This window comes from Podarcis bocagei (assembly GCF_964188305.1).
Source record: "Podarcis bocagei genome assembly, chromosome: 11".
Taxonomy (NCBI): domain Eukaryota; kingdom Metazoa; phylum Chordata; class Lepidosauria; order Squamata; family Lacertidae; genus Podarcis; species Podarcis bocagei.
Genome location: NC_138136.1, coordinates 18,514,230 through 18,529,908, shown reverse-complemented (window position 1 = coordinate 18,529,908; position 15,679 = coordinate 18,514,230). Strand labels below are relative to the sequence as shown.

Sequence of the window (15,679 nt, the reverse complement as noted above, 5' to 3'; positions counted from 1 at the left end):
CACATCCAATCAGGACAATTTTGTTTGGGCAAAACTGGGCGGATCATAGAGGTGGAGTTTGAGAGCCACCCGCTTCTTTTCCTTTCTAACCAGGAACATTCCTATTCTAAAACAAATGGTAATTCTTTAAATAGAAGCTGTTATCTTACAGACTGAAAAGCTGTTTTTTGGGAGGAGCAAATCTATGGCAGTACTTCGACTGATACTGATTTTGTTATTTGTATTCTTCCTTCTTCTTCTCCTAACATGTACGAGCTCCCCAAAGCAAACAAGGCAACAATACCGTGACTATAATTAATTAATTAATTAATTTGAAAGGGTAAAGTCAATTATAAAAAATACATCCCCATGTAATTAAAATACACAATAAAACTATTTCATCAAAACATTAAAGCTATCAATAATTAAAATGTACAATGAAACAAGCCCATTAAAAAAAGCATAACTATAAAAAAGCAATTAAAACCATTCGATCGGGAGACCGGGGGAATGCTTGTCTAAGCAACTGCGTCTTCGGGATCCAGTAGAAGGCCAGTGGCGCCTCTTGTTTATCAGCAGGGAGAGCATTCCACAACATGGGTGCCACTAGGCAGGGGGTTGGACTCGATGGCCCTTGTGGTCTCTTCCAACTCTATGATTCTATGATTCTAGGTGAAAAAGCTTTTCTCCATGTTACCATATGCCGATAATCACCAGGAAAATGGCAAAACTATCCAGATTCCATTTGCTGGTATTGATGCTCTTACCGGGCAGTGGGTGTTTTGGGTAACCTAGTCCCGAGCTGTTTAAAGCTAGATATGCAAATAGCAAGATCTTAAAACTGTCTGAGTGGCTAATTTGCAACCAGTGCACTGGGGTGATGTGTGCCTGATAAGGAGCACTACTCACTACGTAAGTTGCAATGTTCTGCAGCAATGTACGTAGGCAATGAAGGCCCTTCACTCAGTGCAGTTAGGGCATTGCCCACCTGCCAAAACTCCACAAAGCTATAGTACAGTCCCTTCTCTGTTCTTTGCATTACAAACTAAAATGTGCATTTGGATGAACTGAACTGTTTTGTTCCTTTTTAAAACAAACTTTGCAAGCAGAGTGGGGGCAACCCAGTCCGATGGGCAGCATATAAATAATAAAATTATGATTATTCTTATAAGCAGTGGTGGTTGCTGACAAAGTCCTATTTGATTTTGTTCATAAACCCCACTGTGTTCTGTGGGGATTATGCTGAAGACAAGCGTAGGACTTTATAGCTTACTTAGGCACTAACTACCACTGCAACAGTTAAAGGTAAAGGTAAAGGGACTCCTGACCATGAGGTCCAGTCGTGGCCGACACCGGGGTTGTGGTGCTCATCTTGCTTTACTGGCCGAGGGAGCCGGCGTACAGCTTCTAGGGCATGTGGCCAGCATGACTAAGCCACTTCTGGCAAACCAGAGCAGCGCACGGGAACGCCGTTTACCTTCCCGCCGGAGCGGTATCTATTTATTTAATTGCACTTTGATGTGCTTTCGAACTGCTAGGTTGGCAGGAGCAGGGACCAAGCAATGGAAGCTCACCCCATCGTGGGGATTCGAACCACCGACCTTCTGATCGGCAAGTCCTAGGCTTAGTGGTTTAACCCACAGCGCCACCCGCGTCCCCACTGCAACAGTTAAGCGATCACTATTTCTTTGCAAGAGTGGAGGGTAGGAATAGAAACAGAAGAGGTAGAGGCCACACAACATTTTTCCTATCAGATAAGCAGCCGTGAAAGTGGGGACTCCTGAAGCAAAGTAAGACGCAATCTAGTTTAGCTAAGTACTATTTTGTAAAACTGCCATGCTTATATATTCATATATCTTTGCAAGGGAGGAGGATAGAGAGAAAACTGGAACCAGGCCACACATCCATTTCCTCATTGGCCCCATTCCCATGACCTCCCAGTAATCCCACTAGATCTAGTGAGCACTAACCACAATTGGGATGGAGTTAACCCACTTAAGTAATCCTGCATTTGTTTGCACTGAATCCCTGAAAGGCTTAGGTTCAACAAAGGCAGATTTCCTTATCATCTGGAAGGTAGGCTCCACTCAGAAGGGTTTCAAACAGTCTGGACAATTTTCTAACAGCACATTTTAAAAAGGAAGTATAACAATATAGCTTTTGTTGGAAACTAAAACTTTGCAAAAGCAATCTTCTCTCCTTGCACTGCTGCATGTTGCTAGAGCAGTTTCTATCTTGCTTAGTGCTTAAATGATGTGCATTCTTCTTGGAGACGAGAGAAAAGAATTGGCAGAAATTGGGGAGAATGAGATAAATGTTGGGCTCTGAGGTAAACAACATTTATGGGCTTCCACCTACCATTTGTCTTCACTGAAGTGTTGCTCTGGGTAGATGAATATAGAAGACGAAATTGTCAAATGCCTTTCCCTGTCCAGCTGCAATTCAAAGCATTTGACTTAGGATATATGTAATTTTGAACAAGACTTCTGGTTCATATCTACACTGAGCTTTGAAGATTTCGTAGGCTACAACCCTGTACCTGCTGATCTGGACGTCTGATTAGACATATATAGGATTGCACTGTTAGAGGACCTTGTCAAGTCACTCCCTCCCAGCCTAACCATCAATTATGGGTTGTTGTGGGATTGTAAAACTCTTGAGTTTCTTTGAAACAAGCTATGCATAGATCCAGTTTAGTATAATGATGCCTGTCGGCTGTACAAATTCTAGGTTGTAAAAATATCGGTGTTCTTGGATTATGCAAAATAACCTTCTTTCCAGGCTTTGGTATAGTATATTTAATAGCCTTTGATGCTAGTGGCTACTCTCCCAGCACTCAAATTTGTGCTACAAAACTTGCCCATCTGCCTTAGTGGGGGCTGAAGAAATACATTTTGCAATTCACATTTGATACGAGAGCAAGATGACTTGTTCGTTCTTTTCAGTACAGTTCTGATTTCATTTCACTTCTGATCACTCTGGGAATGGGAAAATAGCAGTCAGAGCTGTGTGTTCTTATGCGGCAGCCCAATTCTTAACTGCACAGCCAGTTTTTGCACTTACATTATGGAAGGATTATACTAAGGTTCTTTGGTCTGTTTGAAACCCTGGAGTCCTTTGGGAGGGAAGGTGGGATAGAAATTCAATAAATGGTCAGTCATACAGTGCCACAATACTGCAGGCTTCATAGTAGAGGATATCTTGGGGCAACATGTTGGTTCCAGCCTGTTTATGAATTCACACATTCACATGTGTTCAGTCGTACAAGGATAAGGCAGAACTGATGGAGGCAAGTTGGTTTATTTAAAAGAGAACAAAATGTTATTTTCTATACTTAAGAGGATTGGAATTTGCTTAAATCTGAAATACTACAAAGAGCACTGTTGTGACTCTTGGATCAACCTTCTATTCAGAGGGGATGCCGTTAAGCGGAAAGCAAATTAGTTTTAGTTCTTGTTGCTGCCAAATCAATTTTAAATGTGTGAGGCAGAAAAAGCCCCACAGACCTAGTTGTCCATAGTTCATCAGGTTTTTTTACCCAATGGCATCTCTCTTATGACTACTATTGACCACAAAACACTAGGAAAGTTTGAGTGATTCTTTTTTACCCATCCCAAAACTGTCATGGAGATATTACTGCACCACTTCTGAAATTTAGCAGGATGCACCCTGAAAATGTCATCTAATTCTGATAGGGAGTAAAATAAATAAATAAATCACAATCCTTCCTTAAAAGGAAAAAAACAAAGAAAGAAAGCTGTAAAGCTCCAAAAGAGTTCTCAAACTTTCTTCAGCAGGGCTACATACCAACATAATTGCAGTGTCATATCATTATTTTTTAATGTATGTTTAAAACTACATCCATCTGTTCAAAAGTTCCTTGCGGAACTGGATGGTGCTGCAATAATTAATGCCCGCATGTATTCCTATTATGTCAATTTAATCACGAGTTTGTGGCGGGAAACTTCACCAATTACTGTATGCATCGTTCTGAAAATTTGTCTTGAGTTGAGAATCCTAGTCCCTGTTTTATTGAAGGGGGAAATGTTGCTATGTAACACCCCTGTTTGAGACAAAGAACCAAAATAGCTTCAGGGAAGTGCTATGGATTCTCTCTTGGCTCCTTGCATCAACAGAATTTTTAACTAAGATCCAATTACAGAATATTCATTATTTATGATAATAAGTGAGCTGTAAAGAACGCACATTTACTTTCTGGTCCCAGACAGTTGCAAGTTTCTGCAGCCTTTCAAAACTTGTAAACTCAGCATCTTTCACGTCAGCCTAGAATGCACCCAGGTCGGCAGGTTGTCAGTGCTGTGGCATGTGCGTGTTTGTTTCGTTTCTCCCAGCCATCACAGATGTACGTGAATCCCTGCTCTCGAGTTTAATTCTTTGATAGTCTCTGATATCTCCAGCCGATGTGGACAGATTCCTCCAAGCTGGAAAGCCCACCACCTGTCCTCTTGACCCGTGCCCGTCATGGCTGATTAGAGCGTGTCCAGACGAGGTGCGGGCCCCCCTGGGGGATATTATCAATTTGTCCCTTGGCACCGGGATATTCCCAGGGGAACTGAAGGAGGCGGTGGTGCGTCCACTCTTAAAGAAAACATCATTAGATCCCTTAGATCTATCCAATTACCGCCCGGTCTCGAATCTTCCATTCCTGGGTAAGGTGATTGAGAGAGCGGTTGCTGAACAGCTTGGTAGGTTTCTGGATGAAACATCTGCTTTGGATCCATTCCAGTCCGGCTTCCGTGCTGGTCATGGGACCAAGACGGCTCTGGTCGCCCTAACAGATGATCTCCGCAGGCAGCTGGATCGAGGCGGGTCGGGGCTGCTGATTCTTCTAGATCTGTCAGCAGCCTTTGACATGGTCGATCACGAACTCCTGGACCACCGCCTTGCCGACGTGGGGATCCAGGGCACAGTCCTTCAATGGCTGCGCTCGTTTCTCTCTGATCGGGGACAGAGGGTGGCGCTTGGGGGGGAATTGTCATCGCGTCACTCCTTGGTGTGTGGAGTGCCTCAGGGTGCGATTCTCTCCCCGATGCTTTTTAACATCTTTATGCGCCCCCTCGCCCAGCTTGTCCGGAGTTTTGGGCTGGGTTGCCATCAGTATGCTGATGACACCCAACTCTATCTGTTGATGGATGGCCATCCTAACTCAGCCCCAGACACACTGACCAGATGTCTGGAAGCTGTGGCTGGATGGTTACGTGGGAGCCGGTTGAAGTTAAATCCTTCGAAGACAGAGGTCCTCTGGCTGGGGCGGGACGATATGGGATCGAGGGGGCAACTCCCATCTCTTGCGGGGGTGCAATTAGTGCCAGCACCGTCCGTTAAGAGTTTGGGTGTAATCTTCGATACCTCCCTCTCTATGGAGGTGCAGATTACAGCTATAACAAAGGCGGCATTTTTCCATCTCCGCCAAGCTAAGCAGTTGGCCCCTTATCTCTCTCGCCCTGACCTAGCCACTGTGATCCATGCGACGGTCACCTCCAGACTGGATTATTGTAACTCGCTCTACGTGGGGCTGCCCTTGAGACTGACCCAGAAACTCCAGCGGGTGCAGAATGCCGCGGCGAGACTCCTTATGGGGTCTTCGCTGTGAGATCACATTCATCCGGTACTATACCAGCTGCACTGGCTCCCGGTGGAGTACAGGATCAGGTTTAAGGTGCTGGTTTTAACTTTTAAAGCCCTATACGGCCTAGGACCCTCGTACCTACGGGACCGCCTCTCCTGGTATGCCCCACAGAGAAACCTACGGTCTGCAAATAATAACACCCTCAAGGTCCCAGGCCTCAGAGAGGTTAGGCTGGCCTCAACTAGAGCCAGGGCCTTCTCGGCTGCGGCTCCAACCTGGTGGAATGCTCTGTCACAAGAGACTAGGGCCCTGCGGGACCTGACATCTTTCCGCAGGGCCTGCAAGACAGAGTTGTTCCACCAGGCCTTTAGTCAGGGCGCAGCCTGACTCCCTCCTCTGGCAACCTGCACAGAATTTTGTTTAATCGGTTGCCATCAATTTGATTTTAACTAATTTTTATAATGAAATATTTTTAGAATGTGTTATTATTTGATTGTTTATTTGATTGTTGTTAGCCTCCCTGAGCCCGGCTCAGCTGGGGAGGGCGGGATATAAATAAAATTTATTATTATTATTATTATTATTATTATTATTATTATTATTATTATTATTATGTTTGTTGGCACAAAATTCAGTGGTAGAAAACATATAAGTGCAAGGTTTATTAATCCCTGACATTTCCATTTTACAGATAGCAGGTAGCACAACTGGTCAAGGCCTGTCTCTTAAGTCCTTCAAAAGCTGCTACTAGCTAGATTCATCAATAGTGTATGATAGAAGTGCCAGATAAAAGACCGATTTAACAGTAGGCAGGGCAGTTTGTTTGCTGCTTGTTTGATGGGGTTGGTGCCAGACAGTGCCGAGATTGGAGCTGCATGTTGGCACTGGCGGAGTAAGAGGGCGGCGGGGGAAGTGCACCACCCCTGGCAGTGCAATCCTGCTGGGCGCCATGCGCCCGCAGATGGCACACCACACCCCGGGACACACGCCATGCCCCTGTGGGCGGCATGCCACACCCCTGGGACGCGCACCAGCCACACACCCGCCTGCTCTCCTCCTCCCGGTGCCAGAGCATGAAGCTCTGCCATTGCATGTTGGTGCAACTGTGTGCCCACAAGCTCATCCCATCTCAACCCTTTTCAAGTAAGCAGCCACAGCACAGGTGTTGGGAGGGTGGCTCCATAGGTCTGCCCCATCACACACTCAGACACCGTCATCTCGCTCAGCACCCTGTTTCCCACAATTTCCAACCTGATGTCTGTGGGAAGCTGACATCTTGGCCGTGAGTCATGGAAGACCTGTTCCCTGCCTTGCTGGCCTTTTCCCACCTGGCCTGGGATAGTGGGACCCTGATTGACTCCTGCTACAAAAGCTGAGGCTCCTGAACACTCATGGGCTGGGGTATTGTTCAGGCGATTTTGTTCAGGGTGGGCTGTTGCTGTGATCAATATTCATTTTTAGTATCAGAAGGTTGTGGACTCTCCTTCCTTGGAGGGTTTTAAGCAGAGGTTGGGTGGCCATCTATCATGGATGCTTTAGCTGAGTTTCCTGCATTGCAGAGGGTTGCACTAGAAAGATGACCCTGGGGTTCCTTCCAGCTCTATGATTTAGGTGTAATTTTTAAAAAATTGATTGCATACTTTTTGATGTTTTATTACTGTTCATGACTACTTTTGTTATGTTTTGAATTAATGCATTTTTTTGGTAAGCTGCCTTGATCATGGTTTTAACTGTGGAAAGGCAATATACAAATAAAATGATATACAGTGGTACCTCGGGTTAAATACTTAATTCGTTCCGGAGGTCCGCTCTTAACCTGAAACTGTTCTTAACCTGAAGCACCACTTTAGCTAATGGGGCCTCCTGCTGCTGCCGCGCCACCGGAGCACGATTTCTGTTCTCATCCTGAAGCAAAGTTCTTAACCTGAAGCACCATTTCTGGGTTAGGGGAGTCTGTAACCTGAAGCGTATGTAACCTGAAGCGTATGTAACCTGAGGTACCACTGTATGTATGTATGCATGACAAGCAGGACATGAAGGCACTGGTCGTCTCTTTCTATGCTCACTAAAAATCTTCCTGTGCACAATTATTAAAAACATGTTGAAATTGGACATGCCATATTCAGGGTTGGGAAGATCTTGGAAGGAGTTTATCTCAGCTGTCCAGCTGGTTGTGACTGTAAAATGGGGAACCCACGTGTACTACAGGTGATCACACGGTTTTTGAAGCCAGTCCTGATTCAGCAGACCATAGCTTTCCTTGTGGTGTGTGCAGAGCATTATCATAGAAAGAGGCTGAGAAAAAGAATGGGCTACTCCAATGGATTATTTAATAGAAGGAATTTTTGAAATATTTATATTTAACAGTGTACCAAGGCTTCTGTTTGAAGTACAACTTCCTTTGAAATGGGGCTTGACTTTCCAATGACTCTCCTTAAAAATAAAAGGCCTAAGGATTAATTTTATATGTTAAGGATTCTTTCAGGGCCTGGACAGGGTACTGAAGCAGTAGCAGGTACTGTAGCTGTATTCACAGCTGCGTTTAATTAAAATTTGGTCTGAAGTATGGGGCATGGCATCAGGCCTTGGCTGAAAAGCTGCTACTGGTAAGTCCATGATAGGTCTGTGATGAATAAGTGATTAGTCACTGAGCTCTTGGTAGAGACTGGATTTGAGATGGCATGTCAGATCACCCCAAGTGTGAAGTGGAAATGAGAACGGTCTTGCGGGTACCTGTTTTATAAATTCTCAAGTTGTGCAACTTTAATACAAGCATGTATAGTGTGAAGCTGTGCACTCCAGCCATGAATGCTCTCTTTAGGCAAGCACTAGTCATGTTTGCTGACTGACTTGTGTAACGTCTGACAACCCACGTATAAGTAAATTTAATATGTGGAAAACCCCGTCGGATTAAAATCCTGTCCCCGATTACCTGGAAGTAGGTTTCATGGAATTCAGTGGGACTTACCTTTTGAACAGCCATTCATAGAATTGCACTGTACATTTCTAAAATACCACCTGATTTTTGCCTGAAACAAACAGATGTGACTCATGATTTCGCTGGAATGGTATTTTACTGATAAAGCCAAGATTCTAGCCATAGGAGCCAACTTCTAGGGGCTGAGGTCCCTTGACTTCCCCATAAAGGATTTGAGGGGGCTGGCCCCTCCACAGTAGATGGGCATCACCATTCAAATAGTGATCGATTATGTGGGGCAAGGCTTACCTGCCCCCAAATATTTTATTCAAGTTGGCACCTCTGAGTCTAGCAGTGTTCGTTTATTTATTTCATGCATTTTTTTACTGCTTGATTTGGGGGGGGGGTCATAGTGGTTTAGTATGCATCTTAATCCCATTGAAATCAAGTTTCCATGTTACTTTGTCCACAATCAGCTGTTCAGCGTGTTTCAGAGAAGAGAAAGGAATACTCTGGGGGACATTATTGGGGTGCAAACACTTTTTGGGATCTGGAGTCAGAAACAGGTTTGATCTCCAGGATTCCAGCTCTTTTGTTTTGGCCCATAGAACTCAACAAGAGGCATTGAGACAAAGCTGGCACCTTTTTAGTGGGGCAGAACACTGGCAACTGACAAATAGATGGTTGGATCAACAGATTCACAAGTTTGAGCATTCAGAGCTGCATGAGCACCAAGAAGGGATGTTATTTTAACTGGCTATATGTGTGCATATACATATAATATATGTTTTGTAACCTGCCACTCTTTTGTTTCTTTGTTCCCTTGCAGCTCCTTCGGGCTAGAAGGAATGTCAACCTTTGGAGGCATGTTAATCAATTTCTCCCATGACAGTTTCGACACAGCAACTTCTTTCAGGCCATATTTAATCGTAACAACAGGGAGCCTTCTTAGAGCACGGGAGCCCTTGAGCCAGAGCACAACTGATCACTGGAGTAATCTGCATTAAATCACCGGACTCATATCCAGCAGCTACGAGCTGAGCCCTAACAAAAGCCACAGCCTTAAGTACCATTCACTCTTGACACAGGAAGAAAAAGGAGTAACGATCTCACCCCATCAAAGAAACAGCCATCTCCAGATCCTGCTCCGAATGGATTTCGATGCAAAGAAATTGAGAACAGCCAGTTAGTAATCACATGGTCCAGCAAGTGTCCAGTTTTTTTAAGATTTAAATATATGTAGCTGAATGAAAGGATGAAGCACTTAAACGACTCAAGAGCAATCAGTGCATTTAGTCCCAATGAAAGATTTGTCATCGTGGGTGGAAAGAGAAGGCCGTTGTTGTCCCTTGTGCAAATTCAAAGCCATAGATGAAGAAAGGACGAATGCTTCGGAGATGCTTGGAAAGATGTTGTTTCCTGTCCTCTGCCGAAATAATTCAGTTGTTACAGATCGCATCTCAATGCACTTCTAATATTTGCACTGTCACTTCCATTCAGGGGAATGATGTGTAGGCCATCATTTGCACAGATGGCCTCATGAAATTTCTGCCCGCAGGAAGATGTACCTTGAGGGGCTTCTACAGGAGATTAAAAGCCCATCATCAAAAGTGAAGAAAAGTTAATGCCCTTCTATCCCGTCACATTTGGAATCTTTCTCACAAGGCAAATTGTTGCTCCTCAAGCCTGAGATATAAAAAATAATAATAGAAAAAGCATCAACAGGCTAACATGGATTTTAGAACAGATCTAATTTTTAATACATTTTTGTATCATTGTAACAGCAAAGAAATTGACCTATACTGCTCACATTGACGGTACCCTCCGAGTTAATAGGATAAATGAAAGAGAAAAAAACATTTCTACTACGTATTTGACACATAACATTTTTATAGCCAATTATCTGTCCTTCATGGAAAATGTACCAGCTAAACAGGCATTTTCAGTTTATTTTTCTAAATAAATGTGGTGTTTGTATCATTTGCAATCACTTATTTTTGCTGATTCCCATTATTTGTCCATGTTGTGCCCCTTCCAATCTCCTTCACCAAAAAGGGAGTTTTAAAGACAAGAACCAAAACACTTGTTTTGCCATGTTAAATCATAATGATTTGCAGACTGAAAGCTTTAATATAAAATGTTGTTTGTAGAATTATAAAGTATATTTCTACTGGAAAATATGTATGGATATCCAGAAAGGCTGTATTTTAATTTTTAATCTCAACACATAGGTTATTTTTAATATTCCCAAGGAAGTACTTAGTTAATGTAGTTTGCTTGAAAGTTATAGCAGATAATTTTGATTCAGGAGTGGACAGCGTCTTTGGCAACGGTGAGCTTGCTTGTACACAGTGCAGAATATGATCCAGTTTGTGGCCTCTGCATGTACGAAAGGACTATTGGGGGCCATACATAATGCAGTCAGCAGGAATGCCCAGCCCCTTACATAGTGCCCCTGCTCCATGTTTGTCCTAGATTTGCACCTGTACAGCAGGGCAGTGGGAGACACCCTCCAAAGCATTATAGCAGGGCATCTAATCTGCCCTTAGTACAAGCCACACTGCGTGGACTAGGATGGAGCTGGAATGGGATGTGAAGGATCAGCTGTGAAGTATCCTCCTAAGCCCTGTAACTGCATGCTGTCTGGTTGGTTGATCAGAATTGCCAGCATGCCCTAACCTACCCATCGATTTCCCAGTGCCCAGAATGTTTGCTGGAACAATCAGGAGCTGCAACACAGTTCCATTATCCGCATATCATTTTCAGAAATAGAATCAATGCCAATCCATACTGGTCGTGTTACATTGATTGCAGTTGCTCAGAAGTTGTTGCGAAAACAGCTTAATTCAACCTGATGGAACACTTTCACAAGTGATACTCTTTCTTCTCTTACGTGTCACTCCTGAATGTTGTCAGTGCAATCTAGAAAGTCAAAGAGAGGTCAATTCATTCTTATCTATGTTGCCCTTCATTTGATATACATACACATGAAGTTCAAATGCCAGTTCTTAAGACCAAATTTCTTAGAACTTAATTTGGATACAAAGATTAGCGATTCTTCCCACAAGTATTTTATTCCTTAAAATACACATATTTTGAGCCTTTAATATTTGTTGCCATCATGATCTTCTCTTCACCACAATGAGGGCTAAAACCTTACTTGTTTTTTTTTACATGCAATCTGAGAATCTCAGGATTCTAACAACTGACCACAAGTTGCAAAAATATAATATGGGGCTTTTTATGCAACTATATGACTGACTATACGTTGCTCATCCCTGCTTTAGATTCTGGAAGCTAAAACAATTTGTAAGGAGGCTTGATTCTTAAATTACACACGACACATTATATCACATGACTTTTGCATTGCCTTGCATAAATTTATTTATTTCCAAACTGTTACAATATGGTTCTGTTAAAGATGCCGTTGCTGAATTGGGGGATCAAAAAGTGAGAAATTGCTTGATAATCTCATCCATAATCTGCAAACAGAAAGAGTCGCTGTATCCATCCAGTGCAGTATTTTGTTATTATCAGTTCATAGATTCCTTTGATGCTCAAGTTGTTTTGAATAAAATTATATATTTTCCTTTTTCCTGAGTTCTCTATACTGTGTATAATTTTACGCACTCACCAACAGAAAAAAGGAGGCACCGAGAGAGTCTTTTGAGATACCAATCTCTTACTTCGCCAGTTCGCCTGCAAGAAGGATGTGAGGAATGCAGAAATATGATGTGGTACAGGCCATCTTGGATTCAAGGTGTACATATTTCGATGCTTCTCCGGGGGGTGGGGGTGTTAAAATCCCAGGCCATTGAAAGTTTGCACATCAGAATACATGTTAAAATAAAATCTTTTTTCTCAACATGTCAATATTCAGGGAGGATTATTATTTTTATATAAAAAAGTGAAGCATTCAGGTAATCTATGGTCTGAAGTGGCAGTTTGGGATAGACTGTACCACATGCCATCAGCATTGCTGACTGAATCCAAACCTATCCAAAAAGAAGAATACCAACTCCTATCTCAATTAGCGTTTATTCACCACCATCTAGTCTTAACATTGACTTAACACCAGTTCATAGTTCCGCAACCACAGCTGATCACTCGTCCCCTTCAACGTGATCCATTGGAAATAAGAGCTAGTCCCAGAGGCGATTTCCTTACCAGGGTAACCTCTCATTTTCAGATGAGCGGAGTGCCTTTGCTTGCTCAACATGCCACAGAAGATGCAGGCTGTGGTGCAAATACAGTGGTGCCTCGCAAGACGAAAAGAATCCGTTCTGTGATTCTCTTCGTCTAGCGATTTTTTCGTCTTGCGAAGCAAGCCCATTGACGGATTAACGCTATTAGCGGCTTTTAGCGGCTTATCTGCTGATCAGATCAGCTGATAAGCGGATTAGCGGCTTAGAAAAAGGGGGGGGGAAGGAAAAAAACCCAGCAGGAACTCGCAAGACATTGTCGTCTTGCGAAGCAAGCCCATAGGAAATTCGTTTTGCAAAGCACCTCCAAAACGGAAAACTCTTTCGTCTAGCGAGTTTTCCATCTTGCGAGGCATTCGTCTTGTGGGGCACCACTGTAAATCAAGTTGGACTAAATACTGCCTGCTAGCTGTTATTTGACCATCCCTGTAAAAATCGCTGTAGCAGAATGGAGAAGTTCAACTGAGCACAAATCCTGTATTTTAAACTCAAGTCGTTTACATGGAAGAAAAGGTGGTGGTTGTTTTTAGCCGAGATGGTCAACTAGCTGCTAGCGCTTAACCTGGTCTTGATTTTAACAAAAAAATTGGATCTAGCTCATTTCCATTATTTGGGTGAATTTTTTGCATGCTAGTTTGTCCAAGTGATGTTTCCATCACATTGGCCGCAATTCAATGAACTCTTACAGTTAAGATACCCATAGCTGGAATCTATAATGTCCCCCTGGAGGAGAGGGCTCTCCAAAATTGCAGGGGAGCAATTGAGAAGACCACGTTTGTACTGCACATGCTAATAGTAGGTGGGGCAAAACCAAAATGAGTGGAGTTTGCAACATTGCATAGACCTCTCTCTTCTACAGGATGCAAAAGAGGAAGTGATTCTTAAAGAGGTGGTCGAGAGAGCAAGAATGAGACCACAACGTCTAGTGGGACCACAGATTCCCCACCAGTCGTATAGGAAATTGTATCAAGTATCCACATTCAATTTATAATATAACTGCGTAGAAGTAGAGGGGAAATTGCTATCAAGCGGATCATCTATCCACCCCAAGGCATCTAGACTTAAACTCGAACTTCAAAATATGTTGAGAAGACTACACAGAAGCAGTGCACTGCTCTAGATTAAACCAGATTACTGGCCTAATGGTTTTTGGAAGCATGTTCAATTCTAATTTGAAGTTAAATGCAAGCAACTTTAGAAAGACATTTGAATTTGAATCACAGCAATATCTTCTTGCTATTTACATTTCTTCATTCTTGCTATGCTTCAAAATACTCAGAATTATATATATTCTTTAAGAGAAGATCAACATGAGCCTTTATGACCAATATCTGCTCGCAGTAAGTAAATTCATTGAAGCCTCTTTGTTTTTTGACATCTGCACATTTCACTGAGATTTGTGTGACTTGAAAATTGTTCCAATCAAGCATATTCAGCTCTAACACTAAATTAAACCTGAGTTCTGAGCATAATGATGCAAGCAGGTCTATAAGACTTTGGAATAAAAACTATTAATAGGATACCGGTAATGCAGTTAATTACATTCATTTAGGTTAATATGCTATGGGTTTTCAGATTTCCCCTTGGGAAAGCAGCTTAACGCAGGAATATTTTGCTACGTAAATTTAAGCCTATACCAGATTATTTAATTTTAAAGACCCTTAAAATGCACTGTGATCTCTAATGTAATTTGTGCAAATTTCACATATTAAGCAGAATTAAATCCTGGTTTATCAACCATATAAACAACTGGGACCTGCAACCAATCACAACTCACTGATTACATTTGTGTGATACACAAATTTGTATTTGCTGAGTTCATGTAGTGCATTTTTAGGTACACACTTAAAATTATGACTAAAAGATGTGTGGGCTGCTGATAAGAAAGGAATTTTGTTAGCTATTTATTGAAACAAATCAAACTTAGAATTCTTTGTTTTGGCTGGATTAAGCCCCTAAGGATGTAGACCAGCGTTTCCCAACCAGGATCTATATGGCCCCCGAGGGCCTCCAGGATATTCTATGGGGGCCATAATTCAAACTGTGTAAATGGGAGGCCACAGCACGAGACGGAGGGGGGGGCACAGAAGGAAGTGAGAAGTGAAGAAAACAGAGAAGGGGCTGAGAAAAGAAAACAAAACAGGTAAGAGAATGCTGCAGACCATTTTTGGATAAAGAGTACAATATCTAAAAAGTTTCTGCAGCTTTGGGATAAAGCAACATTATTTTTCATGGCATTTCCTACTTCATATTTCGTAGAATCAGGATTCAGTCGTGTGAATTATTTACTCAGCCTAACGCGGAATCACCTTAACATGATGGACAGAGGTGATCTTTGGTTATCCCTCACGGCAAAAGAACCGGATATATATACAGTGGTGCCTCGCAAGACGAAATTAATCCGTTCCGCAAGTCTCTTTGTCTTGCGGTTTTTTCGTCTTGCGAAGCACGGCTATTAGCGGCTTAGCGGCTATTAATGGCTTAGCGGCTTTAAGATAAAGGAAACAAACTCGCAAGAACTCGCAAGACGTTTCGTCTTGCGAAGCAAGCCCATAGGGAGATTCGTCTTGCGGAACCACTAAAAAAACGGAAAACTCTTTCGTCTTGCGCGTTTTTCGTCTTGTGAGGCATTCGTCTTGCGAGGTACCACTGTATATATATATATATATATGCAGGTTTTGGTGTCTTCGGGTATCTTCCCGTGTAAGAGTTGGGGTGTCTAGGCGACGTTTCGACGAGGTCTCACTCGTCATCTTCAGGCTGGTGCTTTCGGCTTCTTGTTACTAGAACAGAGCTCTGTTCTAGTAACAAGAAGCCGAAAGCACCAGCCTGAAGATGACGAGTGAGACCTCGTCGAAACGTCGCCTAGACACCCCAACTCTTACACGGGAAGATACCCGAAGACACCAAAACCTGCATTCCTGTACCCGTGAAAATCTACGAAAGCATATATATATATATATATATATATATATATATATATATATATAT

At 42.7% G+C, this 15,679-nt stretch overlaps 1 protein-coding gene and 1 long non-coding RNA gene across 6 annotated transcripts in view; one reads left to right on the top strand and one right to left on the bottom strand.

Annotated features, from left to right (window-relative positions):
* PRR16 (proline rich 16) overlaps positions 1-12,082 on the top strand; it is a 162,945-nt gene extending 150,863 nt beyond the window's left edge. For all 5 annotated transcript variants that reach the window (XM_081213859.1, XM_081213857.1, XM_081213861.1 and 2 more), the window contains exon 3: positions 9,316-12,082. The gene's annotated coding sequence lies outside the window, so the exon portion shown is untranslated. The remainder of the gene's footprint in view (positions 1-9,315) is intronic.
* Positions 1-15,679, bottom strand: part of LOC308597875 — a 991,146-nt gene that overhangs the window by 516,421 nt on the left and 459,046 nt on the right. The window lies entirely within an intron of this gene.